Source organism: Staurois parvus, unplaced genomic scaffold (genome assembly GCF_062004578.1).
Source record: "Staurois parvus isolate SC_StPar_1 unplaced genomic scaffold, SC_StPar_1.0 ptg000186l, whole genome shotgun sequence".
Classification (NCBI taxonomy): domain Eukaryota; kingdom Metazoa; phylum Chordata; class Amphibia; order Anura; family Ranidae; genus Staurois; species Staurois parvus.
The window spans coordinates 12,003,769-12,026,759 of record NW_028317982.1 but is presented as its reverse complement, the minus strand read 5'-3'; positions in this window follow the sequence as shown (position 1 = coordinate 12,026,759).

The window sequence follows — 22,991 nt, the reverse complement described above, 5'->3', positions numbered from 1 at the left end:
TGAGGAAAGATTAGAGGAAATGAATTTATTCTCTCTTGAGAAGAGGAGATTAAGGGGGGATATGATCAACATGTATAAATACATCAGTGGTTCATATAGTGAACTCAGTCTAGAGTTGTTCACCGTTAGCTCATCACAGAGGATAAAGGGGAGCTCTTAACTTCTAGAGAAAAAGAGATTTAATCTCCAAATACGGAAAGGTTTCTTCACGGTGAGAGCTGTGAAAATGTGGAATAGACTCCCTCAAGAGTTGATTCTGGCCAGCTCAGTGGATTGCTTTAAAAAAGGCCTGGATTCTTTCCTAGATACACATAATGTAACTGGATTCTAACATTTATAGATAAAACTGAACTGATCCAGGGAATATCCAATTGCCTCTCGGCAATCATGCTTTGCTGGGTTTTTTGCCTTCCTCTGCATCAACTGTGGGTGTAGGATTATAAGGTTTTTTGGGGTGGGTTTTTTGGTTAAACTAGATTGCCTTTTGACTTTTTTTAAGCCAGACTGTGTGTGTGTGTGTATATATATATATATATATATAGTGCTCCGCATAAATGAGTACACCTCGACAAATTTGTCAGAAAACTAACTTTCCTTTCAGAATCAACATTTTCTATGAGACAGTGTACTACAAAATACTCCCACAAATGCGGGCCATTGATTGCAAACAAGATTTGTTAATTTGCACACACAAGTATTTTTCCTAACAAATTAATTGAAGGCCATGTTGCAAAAATGAATACACCCCAATTTAGCAAAGCTAAATTTTAGACAAAATCCCAATTAGCAAGGATTAGACAGGTGAGTCTAATTATTCATTAAACAGGTGTCCGGAAGACAGTTGATTATAAAAGGGCATTACTTTACAAGGAAAACCCCTTCCCATTTCATGCTGTCAGCAATGGCACCACATGGATGGAAGAGAAATGTCACAAGCCTTGACAAAGAAAATAATTTCTTTACGCAAGAAAGGTGAAGGCTACAGGAAGATCAACAAAGCTTTACTTATCAGTCAGAATACTGTATCAAAAGTGATACAAAAATTTATCAAAGATGGAACTACAACCATCCCACAGAGACATCCAAGCTGTCCACGGAAGTTAACACCTCGACAGGAGAGTCTTTTGATGAGAAGAGTTGAAGAAAATCACCATGCATGTTCACTGCAGTTAGCTATGGATGTAGAAAGCCAAACTGGGGTGATTGTTTCCCATGACACAATATTGGGTACACTGCAGAGGAATGGAATGCATGGGTGTTATACATAAAGGAAGCCTCTCCTAAAGCCCATGCACAAAAACAACCCATCTAGAATTTGCCAGGTCTTACGCTGAAAAAGAATAAGACTACGCTCACTGTAGTACAAGTAAAGATGGATCCCATTAATCTGCTGAACATACGCATTAGTTAGATTTTTTTCAACAATGTCTCACAGAAGTGAGTACACCCCTCACATTTTTGTAAATATGTTATATATTTTCATGTGACAACACTGAAGAAATGACACTTTGCTACAATGTAAAGTAGTGAGTGTACAGCTTGTATAACAGTGTAAATTTGCTGTCCACTCAAAATAACTCAACACACAGCCATTAATGTCTAAACCGCTGGCAACAAAAGTGAGTATACCCCTAATTAGCCATTTTCCCTCCCTGGTGTCCTGTGACTTGTTAGTGTTACAAGGTCTCAGGTGTGAATTTGGTGTTAAATTTGGTGTTATCGCTCTCACTCTCTCATACTGGTCACTGGAAGTTCAACATGACACCTCATGGCAAAGAACTCTCTGAGGATATGAAAAAAAAATGTTGTTCTACATAAAGATGGCCTAGGCTATAAGAAGATTGCCAAGACCCTGTAATTGAGCTGCAGCACGGTGGCCAAGACCATACAGCGGTTTAGCAGGACAGGTTCCACTCAGAACAGGACTCACCTGTCAGTGCTTAGACCATACGCCACACACTGCATCAAATTGGTCTGCATGGCTGTCGTCCCAGAAGGAAGCCTCTTCTAAAGATGATGCACAAGAAAGTCCACAAACAGTTTGCTGAAGACAAGCAGACTAAGGATATGGATTACCTGAACCATGTTTTGTGGTCTGATGAGACCAAGATAAACGTCATTGGGTTCAGATGGTGTCAAGCATGAATGGTGGCAACCAGGTGAGGAGTACTAAGACAAGTGTGTCTTGCCTACAGTCAAGCATGGTGGTGGGAGTGTCATGGTCTGGGGCTGCATGAGTGCTGCCGGCACTGGGGAGCTACAGTTCATTGACTGAACCATTATGCCAGCATATACTGCGACATAATGAAGCAGAGCATAATCCCCTCCCTCGGAGACTGGGCTGCAGGGCAGTATTCCAACATGATAACGACCACAAACACACCTCCAAGATGACCACTGCCTTGCTAAAGAAGCTGAGTGTAAATGTGATGGACTGGCCAAGCATGTCTCCAAACCTAAATCCTATTGAGCATCTGTGGGGCATCCTCAAATGGAAGGTGGAGGAGCTCAAGGTCTCTAACATCCACCAGCTCCGTGATGTCATCATGGAGGAGTGGAAGAGGACTCCAGTGGCAACCTGTGAAGCTCTGGTGAACTTCATGCCCAAGAGGGTTAAGGCAGTGCTGGAAAATAATTGGTGGCCACACAAAATATTGACACTTTGGGCCCAATTTGTCACTTAGGGGTGTACTCACTTTTGTTGCCAGCGGTTTAGACATTAATGGCTGTGTGTGGAGTTATCTTGAGGGGACAGCAAATTTACACTGTTATACAAGATGTACACTCACTACTTTACATTGTAGCAAAGTGTCATTTCTTCAGTGTTGTCACATGAAAAGATATGATAAAATATTTACAAAAATGTGAGGGGTGTACTTTCTGTGAGATACAGAAGTGTCAAGCTGTTCTTTCTGCCTATGTATAGCCAGGCTTTACAATTTGAACCACTGCTATAATTCATTTAAAACACTTATCAACTTGGCTATAGGTTATGTAATAATGATGGAAGGTTACTTATCCACTTTTAAATGTAGTATCAATTTGGTTATAATTGCTTATATACAATTATGATATTAAAGATAAAACTACCTTAAGAGAAATATTTAGCGTGAGATCTTCCATGCTGTGGGGAAATGTGACCTTGAGAGCAGATGGAATATAATCACTTTAATGTTGAGTTAATCAACCTTAACAGTACTGGGACAGGTTCCAAGTCAAGATGATAAAAAATGAATTCCAAGAGAAGTGAAAACATCTCGGAATTTGAAAAGCTCTGAAATGATGATCGCGAAGCATACTGTAATTTTACAATTATAACTGTCTGACAGCTTAATCCAAACACATATATCTTACGTATGCAGCATGAAGCATGGAGTCACCAAGTCTATGAGCAAATCCCATTGTAATCATTCAGACTTTTCCAATTAATAATATATTGAGAGTAATTATTCTATGCAAAGTTTAGTAACCCATAGCAACCAATCACATTTACGTTTACTGGTTTGCAAAGTCCTTGTACTTTTGATTACCATATTAAATAGGTGTATTAGAGCCCACATGCTTCAGTCCACTCATTCTATAACACCACTGTGACTGTGATCATTTGAACTGTGTTGGCATTTTCAGACACTTTCAATTATTTTTTTCTGCAGTCAACTCAAAAAAGAAATATTGGACAAGTTAAAAAATGTTTAGGCATTTTGGTATTGAAAGTGAAAGGAAACCTTTACATGGTTACATACCTAAAGTTAACCTGTGCCCTATAATGTACACTAAAGTACTGACAGCATAAGCACCTTAAAACAAGCCTTCATTCACCTCTGCATCAATAGACATGGCAGAAAAAATATTTTTTAAATTCACAACACAGGCTTTTTCCCACGAGAGGGGATCATGGCAGCCTATTAGCCCTCTAATGTAACCAACCAGCAGGTGTTTCATAGCTGTTAGAAACTGACTGAAACTGAGAAACCTTTCCGTATTTGGAGATTAAATATTTTTTCCTCCAGATGTAAAGAGTTCCCCCTTGTCCTCTGTGATGATCTTCAAGTGAATAGCTCTACACCGAGTTCACTATATGGACCACCTATGTATCATATCCCCCCTTAATCTCCTTTTCTCAAGAGAGAATAAATTCAGTTCCTCTAATCTTTCCTCATAGCTGAGCTCCTCCATGCCTCTTATCAGTTTGGTTGCCCTTCTCTGTACTTTCTCCAGTTCACCAATGTTCTTTTTGTGAATTGGTGCCCAAAATTAAACTGCATATTCCAGATGAGGTGTTACTAATGATTTGTACCGGGGTAAATGATATCTATCTCTCTGGAGTCTATACCTCTTTTAACCGCTTCCTGACTGCCCTATAGCAGAAACACTGCTACAGGGCGGCACGGGTGTGCAAAATCACGTATATATACATCATTCGCGCTCCCGCAGTTTTTGCGGGCTGGGGGGCACCATCCTGCGGGTGCCGTGATTTGATCCCCAAGGGATCAATTATACGATTTAGGCCAGTGATGGTCGGCCTAAGTCGGATGATCGATCCCTGTCCTATTAGGGATCTTCCTGTACCTCTGTTTACACTTACACAGGTACAAGAAGTGATGAAATCTTCTCTCTCTGGGCACAAAATTAAGACACAGTGAGTAAAAGCACTACACTTTCAGAGTTAGAACACATTTTAGGACACATTTAACCTCCCCCCTGTTAACCCCTGTCACTAGTGTCATTAGTACAGTGTACAGATTTTTTTGCTCATCACTGTATTAGTGTCGATGGTGACTTCAGATAGCGTTAGCGTCCCTCCCAGATAGCGTCAGATTGCCCGTCAGTACATCAGACATCACATTTAACCCCTTGATTGCCAAGAACACGCTCACATACACAATACACCTCCATTGCTAGTATAGTGTCTGAACGGATCAATATCTTTGATCAGATCAGCACTACACCAGCGTTCACATTAGTATAGTGTCCCCAAAAACACAGCGTTAGCGGGATCAGCCCGCCACCTGCTAACACCTGCTGTTTAGCCCCTATGGTTACCCCCCCTTCTCCCCCAGCAACTGCAGTGTCAGTAGGTCACTGTCACTTGATACATTGCACACAAAACCACAGTGTTCGCAGAATCAGGCCTGGTCTTTGTTAGCACTTGCCGGTAAATTTTTTTTGTAGCGGACCAAGCAGTCCCTGACAGTGTGGTGCTCTTTTTCCCGTGAGTCGCACTAGGTACCTATAAATTTAGTGGCCAAAATGTCAATGGAAAGGTACTCTAGTGAAGAGGCCTACAGGATTCTGAGCGTGTCAGGTGAGAGTGAAGGGGAAGACTCACTGACACAATTAGCCTCAGAATACAAACCTTTAGACAGCAGCGGCACCCTGACAGATAACTCAGTTGATGGAGAAGAGGTCCCTGCTAAGGTCAGACATACCCGACCCCGTTCCCAGGTTGCTGAGATGTTACAATCGTATGATGACTCTCTTATGCAGCAGAGTGCCAGTACTAGTGCCGCTCTACCTTTTGGTGAACTGGCAAGCACCAGCAGCCTAGTACATCCTGGTCTTTCACATACCAGCACTGCAGTATCACTTAGTGATGTGGCGAGCCACATAAGTGCAGTACAAGCTGGTGCGATGGTGAGCACAAGTAGTGTCCTGCAACCACCAAGAATTCGCACACAGGCCCATAGAGCCCCTAATATCTCTCCGGATGTGCTTGCAAATCCCGATTGGCAGCCCACAGATTCTGCAGCACCCGTACTTACCCCATTCACTGCTCAACCCGGAATTCAGGTGGAAACAGCAAATTTAACTACTCCCCTGGATTTATTTTTCATGGAAGATCTGTATGCATTAATTGTGGATCAAAGCAATTTATATGCACAACAGTTTATCACCGCCAACTCAAATTCAAACCTTGCCAGACCATTCAAATGGAAACCCATTATGGTTTCTGAATTTAAAGTTTTTTTGGGCCTAACCCTCAACATGGGCATTACTAAAAAAAAGAATTGCAGTTGTATTTGCCTACAGACCCGATACATCATATGCTCGAGTTCTCTGCTGCCATGGCCAGGCATAGATATGAGAGTATAATGTGTTTTATGCATTTCAACGACAATACACTCTGTCACCCTGAATTTGACCAGCTCCACAAAATTTGACCCCTCGCAAATAACCTTAACCAAAAATTTGCAGATGTCTATACTCCCCAGCAGAACATCTGTGTTGATGAGTCCCTCTTTTTTTCTGGCCTCCTTGCATTCAAACAATTTCTCCCCAGCAAGGATGCCAGATATGGGGTCAAGATGTATAAGACCTGTGAGAGGACAACAGGCTATATATATAAATTTTGGATTTACGAGGGAAAAGATGTCACATGGAGCCCCTTGGATGCCCAGACTTTAAATTCGGAAGCCATAATGGGTTTCCATTTGAATGGTCTGGCAAGGTTTGAATTTGAGTTGGCAGCGATAAACTGTTGTGCATATAAATTGCTTTGATCCACAATTAATGCATACAGATGTTCTGTGAAAAATAGCTCCAACAAATCCAGGGGAGTAGTTAAATTTGCTGTTTCCACCTGAATTCCAGGTTGGGCAGTGAATGGGGTAAGTACGGGTGCTGCAGAATTTGTGGACTACCTATCACAGTTTTGGAGGCCCTGAAATGCTAGAATAGCACCAACCCCCCCCCCCCCAAATGACACCTTTTTGGAAAGTAGACACCCCATGGAATTTGATAAGAAGCATGGTGAGTATTTTGCAGATCTCGTTTGTTGCCACAAGTTTTTGAAAAATAGAGAAAGAAAACAAAAACATATTTTTTATTTTATTTTTTATTTTAAAAAAAATTAGATCTGCAAAATACTCGCCATGCCTCTTTTTAAATTCCTTGGGGTATCTACTTTCCAGAAAGGAGTCATTTGGGGAGGGGGGGTTTGGCGCTATCCTGGCATTTTAGCGTCTCTGAAACTGTGATAGGTAGTGAGGAATTGAAATGAGGAAGTTACGCACCTTCATGCTTTCAAAATGGTCATTGTATTTCAGGTTCCTGTATGTGGCTAGGCTCCCAAAAATTCTCACACACGTGGTATCCCAATAAATCGGTAGAAGTAGCACAATGTATTTTCCATTGGTAATTTCACATACACCCATGGCTTGTGTCAGCAATATATCATTTAAATGACAACTTTGTGTAAAAAAAATGTTTTTGTCATTTTCCAAAAACTTGTGGGAAAAAAATAAATCTTCCATGGACTCAACATGCCTCTCAGCAGATAGCTTAGGGTGTCTAGGTTCCCAAAAGGGGTTATTTGGGGGTGTTTGTACTGTTCTGGTATTTTAGCACCGCAAGAAATGTGACAGGCGGTCAGAAAGTAAAAGCTGTGTAAATTCCATTATCTATGCCATAGTTTGTATATGCTATAACTTTCACACAAAGTAATCAATATACACTTATTGGGATTTTTTTACCAAAAACATGTAGCAGAATACATTTTGTCCTAAATTTATGACGAAATTTTAGTTTTTTGAATATTTTTTATGACAGAAATAAGAAAATAATGTTTTTTCGGGATTTTCTTGTTTATAGCATGAAAAATAAAAAGCGCACAGGTGATCAAATACCACTGATAGAAAGCTCTATTTGTGTGAAAGAAAAGATTGAAATTTTGTTTGTGTACAGCATTGCATGACCGCGCAATTGTCAGTTAAACTAGTGCAGCGCTGTATAGCAAACAATGGTGTAAATTGCAGTATCTATACCATAGTTTATAGGTGCTATAACCTTCACACAAAGCAATCAATATACACTTATTGGGATTTTTTTTTTACCAAAAACATGTAGCAGAATACATTTTGGCCTAAATTTATGACTAACTTTGAGTTTACTATATATTTTTTATAGCCAAAAGTGAAAAATATTGGGTTTTTTTTCAACATTTTCAGTCTTTTTTGTGTTTATAACACAAAAAATAAAAAGAGCGCAGGTGATCAAATACCACCGAAAGAAAGCTCTATTTGTGTGAAAAAAGGAAATAAATTTTGTTTGGGTACAGCTTTGCATGACTGCACAATTACCAGTTGAAATAGTGCAGCGCTGAATCGCAAAATAACGCCTGGTCAGGTAGGGGGGTAAATCCTCAGGAGGGCAAGTTTTTAATACAAGAGAGGATTTTGCTTGTTTTGGAAACCGCAGCTTGGCATTGCATGCCATTATTAAGCTTGTGATCTACCATAACCCCCAGATCCTTCTCCACCATTGATTCCCCCAGTTGTACCCCCCCCCTAGTTTGTATGATGTATGCATATTCTTTGCCCCCAAGGGCATAACCTTACATTTATCAACATTAAACCTCATTTGCCACATAGCCCAATTAAACAGTGCATTGAGGTCAGCTTGTAAATTGAAGACATCCTGTAAGGACGTTATTCCACTGCACAGCTTGGCGTCATCTGCAAAGACTGAAATGGGATTTTTAATCCTAGACCCTATATCATTTATAAATATATTAAAGTAAGGGTCTCAACACCGAACCTTGGGGTACACCATTGACAACCCTAGACCATTCAGAGTATGAATCATTAACCACTACTCTCTGAATATGATCTTTTAGCCAGTTTTCTATCCATTTACATACTGATTTTTCCAAGCCTGTAGACTTTACCTTACACATTAGCCATGTGTGGGGAACTGGGTCAAACACTTTTGCAAAATCCAAATATACCACGTCCACCGGCACCCCTCTGTCCAAGTATACCACGTCCACCACCACCCCTCTGTCCAAGTATACCACATCCACCGCCACCCCTCTGTCCAAGTATACCACGTCCACCGCCACCCCTCTGTCCAAGTATACCACGTCCACCGCCACCCCTCTGTCCAAGTATACCACGTCCACCGCCACCCCTCTGTATAAGGTTTTGCTCACCTCCTCATAAAAAGAAATCTGAATTGTTTGACAACATCTGTCTTTCATGAATCCATGCTGTCTATTGCTTAACCACTTGCTGACTACCCACAGTAATTTTACTGCAGGTAAATGTATGGCATGTACAGGCAGAGTGATCTACCAATACCCCCAGCAACTGCTGTGTCCACCGGACACAACGGAATGCGGATTCTGGTAATTGAGACCCAGTGGTCATGGGATTGCTATGCGATCAAAATGTCAGCAAAGCTGTTATGAACCAATCTGATTCATAACAGCTTTGCTTCCCTTGCTAGTGAGCTGTGATTGGTCCACAGCTCTCACATGGTACCTGGGCCATTTACAGCACCCTGTACCATGTGATTAGCTGTAGCCAATCACAGATCACTAGTATTCTGAACTATCATAAACTTAACCCAATCATGACAGCTCAAAGCATTGCTGGTGCAATGATCTTTATTGTAAAGATTACAATGGTAACATTGAACTACTACTAAAAGTATTGAAAACAAATAGTAAAAAAATGTTTATATTGAATAAATTTTTTTTAGGGTTTTTCTTTTTTGTTTTAACTACTTGCCAACCATCTGCACATTGTGGGTGGGTAGACAGCAAGTAGTTAAAAAAAAAAATTTAAGACAATTTTTGGGAACATTCTGGGCTCTGGGCACTGTGAGTAAAAGCACTACATTTTACACACACACACACACACACACACACACACACACACACACACACACACACACACACACACACACACACACACTAGATTAGCACATTTAACCCTTTGATCGCCCCTATTAACCTTCCTATCACCCCTGTCACCCAGCCAGTGCCATTAGTACAGTGTCAGTACATAGAATTTTTCACTGATCTCTGTATTACTGCCACTAGCGACATCAGAGAGAGTCAGGGTCAGATAGCGCCCCTCCCAGCCAGGGTCAGCTAGCATTAGATTGTCCGCACACTATTGCACTCACGCTATAGGACGCCTGTCGCCATTACTAGTATAGTGTTTGTATGGATTAATATATTGATCACAAATGGAACTAGACTAGTGCCCCCTTAGCATAGTGTCCCCAAAACACATTGTTAGTAGCAGGATCAGCCCCGTTCGCTGCCAGCACTAGCATTTAGCCCCTATGCCCCCCCCCAAGAAGTGCAGTTTCAGTGTAATTTCTGATCACTGTCACCCTGTGATACATTGCACACAAAACCGCAGCATTAGCAGAATCAGACCTGATCTCTGCTAGCATTAGCATGTGAATTTTATTTGTACTGGTCCAAACAGTACCGGGGCTCTTTTTCCCGCGAGTCGACTGTACCTACAAATTTAGTGGCCAAAATGTCCAAAGAACCACAAAGGTACACTAGCTACAGGCATCATCTGGTATAATTTTTTTCAGCCAGAGGTGGGCTGTCATGTAAAAGCAATCCTAGCAGGTAATTAGCTTCTGTATCACTTTTATAAGCATTGGGAAGGGACACCCCCCTCTTGTCACCTTCCATGGCTTTCTTGGGCTCTCCTGTCCCACTGGGGAACTCGACAATGAAGCCAGTGATTCTGCTAGCTGACTGTAGAGCTGAATGGAGACTGGAATGGCTCCAATCATCTCTATGGTCTATGTAACCAGAAGCAATGAGCATTTCATCACTTCAGTTTTGCTGGATATAAACAGCACCATTTTTAAATTGGGACATCATCTGATCACACTGATCTTGGTGTGATCAGATGCTTTAATAGCAAAGGCGAGATCTTGAGTCTAATAGACCCCAGATTTCTCACAAAAGAGTACCTCTCACCGCCTATTGTTATCACAGGGATATAAAAAAAAAAAATAAAAGAAAGGGACAGTGTAAAAACAAAAAAAAAAAGCAAAATAAATATTTTTTTTAAAAAACAGCCCCCCGAGCCACCTGTGCTTAAGCACAAAGAAGAACGCAAGCGGTGGTCCCGTGTTGGTATGTAAACAGCAGTTACACCATGTATGTGAGGTATCACATGTCAGATCCCGGGCTGTAATTCTAGTACTAGACCTCCTGTATAAATCTAAAGAGGTAACCGGTAAAAGCTTTTAACACGTCGTCTATGGTTACTAAAGATGTACATCGTTTGTCACCATTACATGGGCGTGCGCAATTTTAAAGCATGTCATGTTTGGTATGTATTTACTCAGTGTAACATCATCTTTTATATTGTACCAGACAATTGGGAAATATATTGTGTTTTTGTGCATTAAAATTCAAAAAAGTGTGTTTTTCCCAAAAAAATTAGTTGCGCAAATACTGTGTGACATAAAAAATTGCAACACCCAACATTTTATTCTCTAGGGACTCTGGTTTAAAAAATATATATTGTTTGGGAGTTCAAAGTAGTTTTGTAGCAAAAAAAACAGTTTTTTTCATGTAAATATAAATTGTCAGAAAAGGCTTGGTCTTGAAGTGGTTAAAATATTTTCTGGCAAGATCTCATTTATGTGATCTTTAATTAATCTCTCCAGTATCTTCCCAACCATAGAACTTAAACTAACAAGTCTACAGTTACTTGGTAAAGCATTTGACCTCTTTTTAAATATAGGCACCACATTGGCCTTAAAGTGTTACTTAATGCAGGACCCTGCATTCACTATATCTGGTCTCGCACAGTACACAGAACATGGAATAGCAATTATTTTAGTAAATATAAACTGCTAAATACCTTTTTTCATTAGCAGTTAGAGCATTCTTGTGACTTCTATTAGTGTTCAACAGTGCACTGGTTAAAACTTGTAAGAGGAGAATTCATTCTCCTCTAGGAGGATGCAGGACCCCTGACCCCTGTCTGGACAGTGCTAATTGGCCCTGTGCTGATCACATGCAACCTCCCCAAAAACCCCCCAAAAACTCTCTAGCAATACACACCAAACTGAGCATGTTCAGAGTGACTCCAAACCTCTGTTCTATCAGAAGATATGTAGGGGACAATGGAAGAAGGGGAGGATCAGAGAAGAGAGGATCAAATATCCTCTTTACACAATGTGGAAAATTAACCCCTTAGGCTCCACAGTAAATATAACAAGCATGCTTTATTACATATACCATCTAATTTTACTGTTGTGGGTTTAGTAACACTTTAAGTCAATCCAATGCCAGTCAATAAAGGGTCCCTAAAAATTAGAAATAATGGCTTTGAAATGTCTTTTAGGACCCATGGGTGTATGCTATCTGGTCCAGGTGCTTTATTCACCTTTAATCTGTCTATATATTTCTGGTCCATATCAATTTTGAACCATTGTGAATCATTTGGAACTGTGTTACTCACTCTAGATTATTTTGTAAAGGGCCTACACGCTCAGACCTGACCTTTTTACTTTTAATATACAATATTTAACCACTTGACAACCGGGCTATAGCTGAATGATGGCTACAGCGCGGTTGTCCAGTTCTGGGAGGGCATCATATGACATCCTCCCAGGATGCACCCCCAGTGGCACGCAACTGGCGATCTCCGTGATTGCTGTTTCCTACGGACACAGCTGTTCACGTGATGTGGTAAAAGGCCAATCGGAGTGACCTTTTACCACGTTATCAAATGTGTGCAGTTGCCGGTTGCCGGCTGCACTTTCCTCACGCTGTCACAGCGTGAGGAAAATATTGCTGATAACCGGCAATTGTCAGAAAACAGATTGGCACTGATCATCAGTGCCACCCACCCATGCCCATCAGTGCCAACCTTCAGTACTGCCCAGCAGTGCCACCCATCAGTGCCGCCAGTCAGTGCTACCTATCAGTGCCCATCATTGCTGCATATTAGTGCAGCAGCATCAGTGTCAGCTCATCAGTGGTGCCTATCAGTGCTACCTATCCGTGCCACCTCATCAGTGCCACCTATCAGTGCCCATCAGTGCTGCCTATCAGTGTGAGTTCATCAGAAAGTTATATAGTACCTGGAGCACCTGTGACAAGCCTTGTTTGCAAACCAGAGAACAAGGAAAATGACACCCCTCATGACAGACCTCCCACATGTATGGTACCCAAGTATACTATTTACCCTCAGGGCGGGTGCTAGACTATTTTGCACCCTAGGCTAGACCAGCATTTTGCATCCCCCCTCCCCCAAAAGAAAAATTAAATAATTTTAAAAACCAGTAGAAAATATTAAATCAACAAAATATGAAACTGCTAAATTTCTTTTGTTTAGCAAAAATAAGTGCCCTAAGATGCCACCAAAACCAATATTAACAACAAAATATATATTATATATATGTGTACTAAATGGTCATGTGTGTGGACGGGCTGTGAGACAATAGTGCAAAGTAAAGATACCATAATTCCCTGTGTATGAGAAGAGGGAGACTCTGCAGAGAAATGAAGAATTCTTACAAGAGGTCCATAGGCCACACAGAGAGAGTGACGGCTTGTTCTGCACCCAGGCGCCCCTAGGTAGCAGTGCACCCTAGGTTGCTGCCTAGTTTGCCTAGTGAAAGCATTGGCCCTGATTATCCTACAATATCAGCTTTCATGCCAGAATTATATGATACCTGCATGCTTAAACCAGAGACTCTCAAGCAGGATAATCACAACTTTTTCACCCCAGCAATACACAGCTAGCTAATTAAGCCACACTAGGCTTTGCCAAGTTCTTTGCATGATGAGTTAGCTATTAAGGGACTTGAAAAGTTCAATGATCACCCTGAAAGATATAGAGTCAGGCGATCTTCCTTTTGAAAATGCAATCAGAGGTTTGGATTTGTCTTGCAGTAAAGAGATAGACCTCTTAATAAAATGGCTTGAAAATGACTTTGCTAAGCATGCCAAACGTACTAGAACAATTAACATTAACTACACTGAGACTGGCCCCAAATGATCTGGGACAGACTTGATGAGTGTTATGGCTCAGCAGAAGCAATAGAAAATGCACTTTTTTTTAAAGAATTGATAACTTTCCTAAATACCCAACAAAGACTTTAAGAAGCTTAGAAGTTACAGTTAATTGACTCATTAATGGAAATTCAGGAAGCCAAGTCTAAAGAGGACTTGCAAGGACTTGCATTCCTTCACACAGCCAGAGGTGTTAACCCCATGGTACAAAAGTTACTTTATAAATTGCAAGAACAGTGGATCACATATGAAACCAAATATAAAAGACAGTACAATGTTTTATTTTCTCCCTTCTCTGTTTTGTGGACTTTGTGTGCCAACAAGCTGAAACAAGTAATGATCCTAGTTTTCTTCAAGACCTATCCCCAATAACAGCGTATTCACATGGGTGAATAATTTATCTTTTTGTACTAGTTCTGCAGGCATGCAGGCAGCCTATATAAGTGAATCGATAAGGACTCACCCAACCAATCAAGTTTGACAGGTAAGAAGGGATGGGTGCATGGCTTCAGATGCACAGGCTCTGTGCTCCCATCCCTGCATATCTGTCAAACTCACATGTTCAGTGAGTCTGTACAGCTGATGCGAATCCATTCACTTAAACAGGCTACCTGCAAGCCACTCGACTCTAGTGCAAAAAAGTTAAGCAAACTGCTGTACCGACTGTACAGGGCTGGGGGACCAGGTGAACAAGCTTTAAATCCACCGAAACAGTACATAAAACTAATGTGACTTCTCAAGATTAATTGTACAGGCTAGCCAACAACTTTCCCTCCGAGACAAAGGTCCTGATAAGCAGTGTTCCTTGTGTAGCAGTACCCCCTTAGGGGCTGCTGGATTTGATTTGGGTCCCCCTATGCTCTGCATAGCCAGGCAACATGCATTTTCCACACTTTGTATACTGGAGTCAAAGAACAGTCCTTGAGCTTGGTTTTGTGATTTTATTTATGGGTTAAGAACAGGGGCGGACTGACGATTTAGCCACTCGGGCACTGCCTGAGGGCCCATGGTCAGTAGGGGGCCCCATGAGATGCCCCTGGTACCTTTCATTGTGTTTTTCATAGGCTTTTGTGGGTGTGGGCGAGGACACGGGGCCCCATAATCCCCTATTGCCCGGGGGCCCCATGAGTTGTCAGTCCGCCCCTGGTTAAGAACTTGGATGGGGTATTAGGGGTATATGGAATGCCTGAGGAACTGCAGAATTTGAGGACAAACTCCTTAGCAACTGTGTACAAAAATGTGGATAGAAATAGTCTCTTTCTTTGAAGACCTCCAAAGACTCTTCCTAGTGTACCGCCTCAAACCCCAGATGATTACTCCTCTTCACTTAGCTGTACTGAGGGTATTCCCTGGGCAAGGGGGGGGGGGGCAAGAGCTGTTAGTTTAGAAACAGTCCCAGATTAGAAGCTAGCTGTTTTTTGCACCTGACTGCCCTCTGCCCTTATCTGGCCCAGGGAGTGTAAGAATACTCAAACTGTCCTTTCCTGTCATCTTAGTGGGTTGGTGGCTGCCTTCAGGTCTTTCACTGGGCTGGCTCCTTCCCTGCTGCTCAGGATGTCCTCCTAAAGACATGGTGGTACAGTGGAGATTCTCTTCTCCAGTGACCTGCCTGTAGGTGGGCTCCCCTCCCTGTTGCCCCCTCCCAGGCTCCATACTGCAGCTTTCCTCAATCCTTCTTCCACCCAGCACTGCACACCTAGCCGCAGGCTCTGCCACAATTGAGTGTTGCCTTGGTAAGCATGCCCAGCCTCGTGCCGGGGGATTGGCCAAAGCTCCTCAAACATGCAGATCCGGGCCTCCTACCCTCCTCCACCCCTCCTCCAGAAAGCTCTCAGTTTTCTGGAGAGGTGGGAGGGCTCCAGAAGCCCCGACCTGATAGAGCCTCCTTGCCTATCCTGAGGAAAACTCCTGCCTCACTCACAGGCTGACTCAACCCAGACTGCTACTCAGCCTCTGCCTAAAACGAAAAAACACACAGTCTATCTAGCTAACCTGGAGGGAGTTACACTTGCATTGGAAGCCACATCCTCTCCTTAAATGTAAAACCCTCAGGAAGATCATGGAGTCCTGCAAAACGTTCTTGAAGGAAAGCCGCATCTGCTGAAGGTACTGCTCATTGACATCTCACTTTGCCAAGGATAGTAAGGTCAGTATAAAATTGCAGCTCAGATAACAACACAGCTTCACACCCTGGACCCAGCCAGCACCATTGACTTTACAACACACAGCGCCAATGAGCATGGTGAGGAGGAAACACACTGCTACCACTAGAAATCACTCTACAATACACAGAGATCTGCAAAGGAGCCTGCTCCAAAATCTGCTAGTCAAAGTCTACCCAGCATGTCAAAAGGACAGTCAATGCAATTCTTTATGACCAAAGTAAAAAGTCTTTAGCCAGTTCAATCTTCTTTAAAACATTGTCACTATGAGCTCCAGCACTCCCTACTTCTTAAAAACTTGTACAGGAATTGTGGAGACTGTGGGGGAACATCTGGTTATAAAGTTGAGTCTATAGATGGACAAAAATATTTGTCATTACCAACTCATATTGATTGTGACCAGATCCTCAGTCCTAGATTTGAAATCCCTTCATCAGATGCAGCAATTCATCACTCACAAAAACATGATCCTTAGGCTCAAGTAATCCTGCTCCTATGACAGATATCTTACAAATTTGCAAGACAAGAGCTTAGATTAATAGTCCCTACTATAACAGTCCTTATGTTCAGGCTGGAACTAGGATTGGTCATTATAGGTGTAGCACTACCCCTGAAGGATCCGCTAGTTCAATGGGCCCTCTGATACTAATCCTGTCTTCTTTGATACCTGGACAACTCTGACACACTCAGTTAAATTTACACAAATCAAGGTTTAGCACTGACTCTGTCTCAAAAAAAAGGACATTAAACAGTTGAAGAGTAAACCTCATACTGTATATTAAGGCTAGAAGCTTAGAAAAGTTTGATCATAGACTAAACAATGGAACAATTAGGATGTAACTGATCAGCAGATAGAACAGAGCAGAACTATACACGTTCAAGAATACACTGTGTACACAATTTTTAGTCAAGTTGTTTTATTGAGGATTAATTTCATTATTGAACAACTGCAGGGCTCTCGGTCAATCCAAAATGTTAATGAACCTCAAACCTGAATATTTAACCACTTGCCTACAGGGCACTTATACCCCCTTCCTGCCCAGGCCAATTTTCAGCTTTCAGCACTGTCATACTTTGAATGACAATTGCGCGGTCATGCAACACTGTACCCATATGAAATTTTTATCATTTTTTTGTGACAAATATAGCTTTCTTTTGGTGGTATTTAATCACCTCTGAGTTTTTTATTTTTTCTTAAACAAACCAAAAACCACTGAAAATTTTGAAAAAACATGTTTTTTATTAGTTTTTGTTATAAAATTTTGTAATTAAGTGCTTTTTCTCCTTCACTGATGTGCGCTTATGAGGCTGCACTGATGGACACTGATAGGTGGCACTGATTGGCACTGATGTGGAGGCACTGGTAGGTGGCACTGATGGGCATTGACAGGCATCACTGATGGGCACTGAAAGGCAGCACTCATATATGGCACTGATAGGTGGCACTGATAGGCAGCACTGACTGGCACTAATAGGCGGCACTGACTGGCACTGTTAGGCAGCACTGATAGGCGGCACTGACTGGCACTGATAGGTGGCGCTGATTGGCAGCACTGATAGGTGGCAATGACTGGCATTGATAGATGCCACTGACTGGCACTGATATGTGACACTGAAAGGCAGCTCAGATGGGCACTGATATGTGGCATTGATGTGCACTGGTAGGCACTGATATGTGGAATTGATGGGCACTGGCAGGTGGCATTGATGAGCACTGACAGGTGGCACTGCTGGGGCTACACTGATAATCAGGGCACACTGATCATCAGTGCCCTGATGATCAGTGTACATGTCCCCTCTGAGGGATGCCAATTACCGGTTCTGCTCTGTCAGCATGACAGCTCGTGAAGAGAGAAATGCCGATAACCGGCATTTCCCTATTTACATGCGATCAGCTGTGATTGGACATGACTGAGCCAACATCTTCGGCTCTCTCTGTTGATCAGTGATCCACTGTGTCTGAGGGACACAGCGCACCACCAATCGCCGTGCTGCATGCTCCTGGAGCCGCACATGTGCAGTTAGAATGGGAGGACGTCATATGACGTCCTCCCAGAATGAGAGAACCGCTTTGCACCTATCATTTCCTTATATGGCGGGCGGGAGGCAGTTAAGAAAGTAAAAGTGAGGTTTTGGCCCTCTTAGAAGAATATCTGTGTGCACAATTACTGGGCAACTATTAATGTGCACAATTATTATTCAACTAAATGAAAAACAAAAATTTTCCCATCTCACATTTATTTTCATCTGTTAAAGTGATAATAATAAAGAAACAACTCAACATTTACAAATAAACATAAAGAAAAACATTACCAATATAACCACCCTTTTTTTCAATAACAGTCATAAGCCTTTCATTCATGGAGTCAGTTTCTTGATCTGTTGATGATAAACTTTTTGTGCAGCAACCACAGCCTCCCAGACACTGTTCAGAGAGGTGTACTGTTTTCCTCCACCGTAAATCTCCCATTTAAGAAGGGTCCTCAATGGAGTTTAGGTCAGGTGAGAAAGGGGGTCATTGTCATTCATCTTTAAGGCCTTTACTGGCTAGCCACGCAGTGGAGTAATTTGATGCATGTGCTGGAGCATTGTCCTGCATAAATATCATGGTCCTCTTGAAAGATGCAGATTTTTTCCTGTACCACTGCTTGAAGAAAGTGTCTTCTAAAAACTGGCAGTACGTTTGAGAGTTGATTTTGAGTCCATCTTTAATTTGAAAAGGTCCAACTAGGTCATCTTTATTAATACCAGCCTATATTTTGAAATCTTTGAAAAATGTGCATTCAGATATTTCTTGGCCCAGTCTTGACATTTCAACTTATGAGTCTTGTTCAGCGGTGGTCAGGGTTCAGCCTTCCTTACCTTGGCCATATCTCTGAGCACTGAACACCTTCTACTTCTGGACACTGCACGTAGATTGCAGTTCTGGAATATGACAGCACTGGAGGATAATGGGTTCCTGGTAGCTTCACAATTGATTCTTATGAAATCTTGGGTAGTTAATGTGTGTCTTTTTTTCTCAACACGTGTCTTGAGACCCTGTTGGTTATTTGTAACAAAACGTTTGATGGTAGTGATTTCTTTTACAAAGATTTTACAAAGAATAGAATAGGAAACAGCAGAGAATCAGTCAAGAACATATGCAATGTCCAGCAGGAATATAACATACAAAAGATTTGATGGATAATACAGAATATGTACTGATGAGGAAACATGAAAATAAACTGCATACATAAGTGCCGTACAGAAAGAAAAGACAATAAATTACAAAAATGATAGACATTTAGAGACTAATAACATAATAAACTCTCAGGAAAAATTGTTGCAGAATCAACATACAGAATGCGAGATGAATAGGAGAAAGAGCCTCTCTGAGTACAGAGAGCTACTTAACACGCAGGGCTCTCAAAGGAGTCCAGCACATGGGTGCAGTATTGCTGGTACGGAACTCAAAACAGGAATCACAATCAGCACAAATAACCTGAAGAAGACAGACTAGATAAGAGGAAAGAAAGGAGCAAAGAGAAAGGAGACAAACAAACGAACACCAAAAAAAAAAGTGGGGGGGGGGGCTCCAGGGGGACCGCGGCAGAGAAAATAAAATAAAATATAAAAATAAGCTGGTATATAAGTTTTATATCGACAAGAGGGACTGGTCGAATCTTGACGGTTGAGCTATATCAAGCCAAGGACGCCATGTCTGTAAAAATTTTGTATGGGTGTCTAACAGTATGGCTGTCAACTTTTCGTTGACCATTATGAAGTTCATCCGGTTTTTGACAGCCTCGAAGCTGAGGAGGGGAGTCTTCCAAGCTCTTGCAATCGTCAGCTTGGTGGCCATGAACAAGTGCGATGTCAGCTGCCGTTCAGGATGAAGTAGGCCCACTAACAGTTTAAATAACAGCGCTTCGTACGGGTTGCATTTCATGTCTGTGTGGAACATAGTGCGGAGAAGGGCATAAGCTCTGATCCACAATCTGCACACCTTGGGGCAAGTCCACCAAATATGGACCATGGTAACCGTCTGCTGACAACCTCAAAAGCAAGTCGGGGAATATGTGGGAAAAAAATTAGCCAGACGAGCAGGTGTGTAATACCATCTATAAAGAACCTTGTATGCGTTTTCTAGAATGATAACATTCCTAGAACATTTGGATAATTGTTGGCTCATGATCCGCTAATCCTGCTGATCTAGAGTGCCCCCAAGTTCCAACTGCCAACGCTGATGATAACAATGAACTGGAGGAGTTCTATGAGAAATAATGGAAGAGTAGACCAGGGAAATTAAGCCCGAAGCATGGGGTCTATGTCTACATTGACTTTCAAAGGGGGTCAACCTGTAGGGTCCCGAACGTGTCTGTATTAAAGTACTGATAAAGTGGCGGAGTTGAAGGTATCCAAAATGTTCCCTCAACAGGATATTGTAAGAAGAGCGCAGAGTTTCAAAGGTGAGTATCCGAGTGGGAGAGAGCATGGAATGAATATCATGGAGGCCATTTGCTTGCCACCAAGCAAACTGTCCAGGATTGTCACGACCTGGGGGGAATAATGGATTGTGTAGCAACCGTAGTAACGGTAGATGAGCAGAAATGAGGCCAGCAGAATATTTAATGGAGTCCCAAAGACGGAGCTTTAGCGTCAACGTCGGACTAAGGGATGAGGGTCCATGAGTAGAAGGAAGCCATGGTAAAGAAGAGAGTGGAATCGGGTGGGAGTCCATCAAGTCTACAGTAGCCCACAAGGGAAAATGATGGATGCATGGAGGTGGGCTAAGGGGGCAATATTGGCCACCAGATAGTAAGACTGAAGGTTCGGGACAGATAACCCACCCTCGGTCTTACGAGCAAATAAGATTTGTTTACTGATTCTGGGTCGAGAGGCGCTCCAGATGAAAGACAGGAGTTTTCGCTGTTGAATACGCAATATATGTGAAGGAACAGGGACTGGTAAAACTCGAAACACGTACAATAATTTGGGAAGGCAAGTCATGCGGACCGCATTGATTCTACCGAACCACGAAAGCGGATAATGAGACCAGGAAGACAACAACTCCGTCAAGTCATTAAAACCAGTGGGGAAATTAGCCCGGTAAAGTCCTTCGTAAATTGGAGTAAGCTTGATTCCTAAATACGGCAAGGCAGAAAGCCATTGAAAAGGGAACAAATGTTTCAGAGTCTCCAAAAGTGATGGTGAGAGGGTAATCGACATAGCTTTGGACTTGGCAGAGTAATCCAAAACCGCAAGTAAGTTTGGCAAAGTAACCCCCAGGTTCGCAACCGATAACAATATATTGTCTGCGAACATAGATAACTTGTGTTGGGAACCAGCTACATCTATTCCCTTAATATCAGGATGTATACGAATGGCTTCCGCCAACGGTTCCAAAGCCAAGATAAATAGTATGGGAGAGAGTGGGCAACCCGATCCGGTTTGGGGATCATAACCACGCTAGCAGTCAAAGAGTCAGGGGAAAAGTTTGCACCTCGCTTCACCGCATTGAACATAGCGGCAAGGTGAGGCAAGCACATCAGCCAGTTTTTTGTAATATGAAGCCGTATATCCATCTGGACTTGGGCGTTTGCCCGTCTCCAGGTCTGCAATGCATTGCAGAACTTCCGATACTTGAATATCATGGTCCATCAGGTCCTTATGGGCCTGGGTCAAAGAAGGTAAGGACAAATGAGATAGAAAGTCAGAGATAGATTGGGGATCAGCCCGTGTAGGATCCGCATAAAGTCTCGCTATTCGATGCCGGAACTCCTCTAATACCGCTACAGGATTAATGGCGAGAACATTCTGACGAGTGCGTAGAGAAATCGGTTTAGGATGGTGCACGAAAGAGTGCAATCTGCGTGCTAACATGGAATCTGGTTTATTTGCTTTACTGTACCATTTCTGGCATGTCCATCGCAAAGAACGCTCAGCCTCATCAGTCAAACAGAGATCTAGTTCCAGGCGATTCTGATCTAACAACCTACGGTACGATGGGGTTGGTACCTGCTTGAATTGAGTCGACGCGGAAGCTAACTTTGATTCCAGCTGACTCTGTTTATGTTGTCTATCCCTCTTCCGCCTTGAAGCTATCTGAATAATATGACCCCGTAGAACAGCCTTGTAAGCTTCCCACAACGTCACCGAAGAAGAGACAGAACCTGAGTTTAGCTGAAAATATTCTTGGGATTTACACACTAGTTCCGCCTGAATCTCCTTCAGTGAAAGTAGAGAGTCATTCATAATCCAAGAGGAGTAGGATGGCTTACAGAGGAGAGATTGACAAACCACCAAAATGGGGTCATGATCGTACCATGGAACCGTGAGGATAGAGACGGAGCGTACTAAGGGAAGATGTTTACGCAACACAAAAGCATGGTCAATTCTTGAATGAGAATGATGAGGATGAGAATAGTAAGTAAAATCTTTTCCCCGGGGGTGGAATTCATGCCATAGATCTACCAGGTAATAGTTACTTAACGTATGGGTGAAGGAGTTGGCCGACGTGGAATAATTAGAGTTTTCTGCAGGGTATTTATCTAGGGATAGGTTTAATACTAAATTGGAATCTCCTGCCAGCAGAAGAGTACTCCATTGATGGACAGCCAGGAGGGAGCAGATATGTGATAGAAAGGGTCCAGGGTTAACATTGGGAGCATAATAGGTCAGTATTGTAACATCGATACCCTGAATCATGCCCTGTAATAAAAGGTACCTGCCGCTTGGATCAGCAATACGCTTCACACAAACAAATGGGGTTTGCCGTGAAAAGCAACAAGGACTCCCCTTTGTTTAGTAGGGCCAGTGGCCTTAAAAAACCTGAGGGTAGCGTGCATCGAAATATTTAGGGGCAGAGGTATTTGAAAAATGAGTTTCCTGCAGACAAGCAATGTCGACATGGCGAGCCCGGAGAAACTTAAATATCTTTTTGCGTAGAGTTCATGCCCTGAACATTCAAGGATAACCAGTTTAGCGACAAGGCAATCGGAAGGGAACAAGATCATCTCCGCCACGATCCCTGAGAGCCCTGAAAAAAAATGTATAAAAAC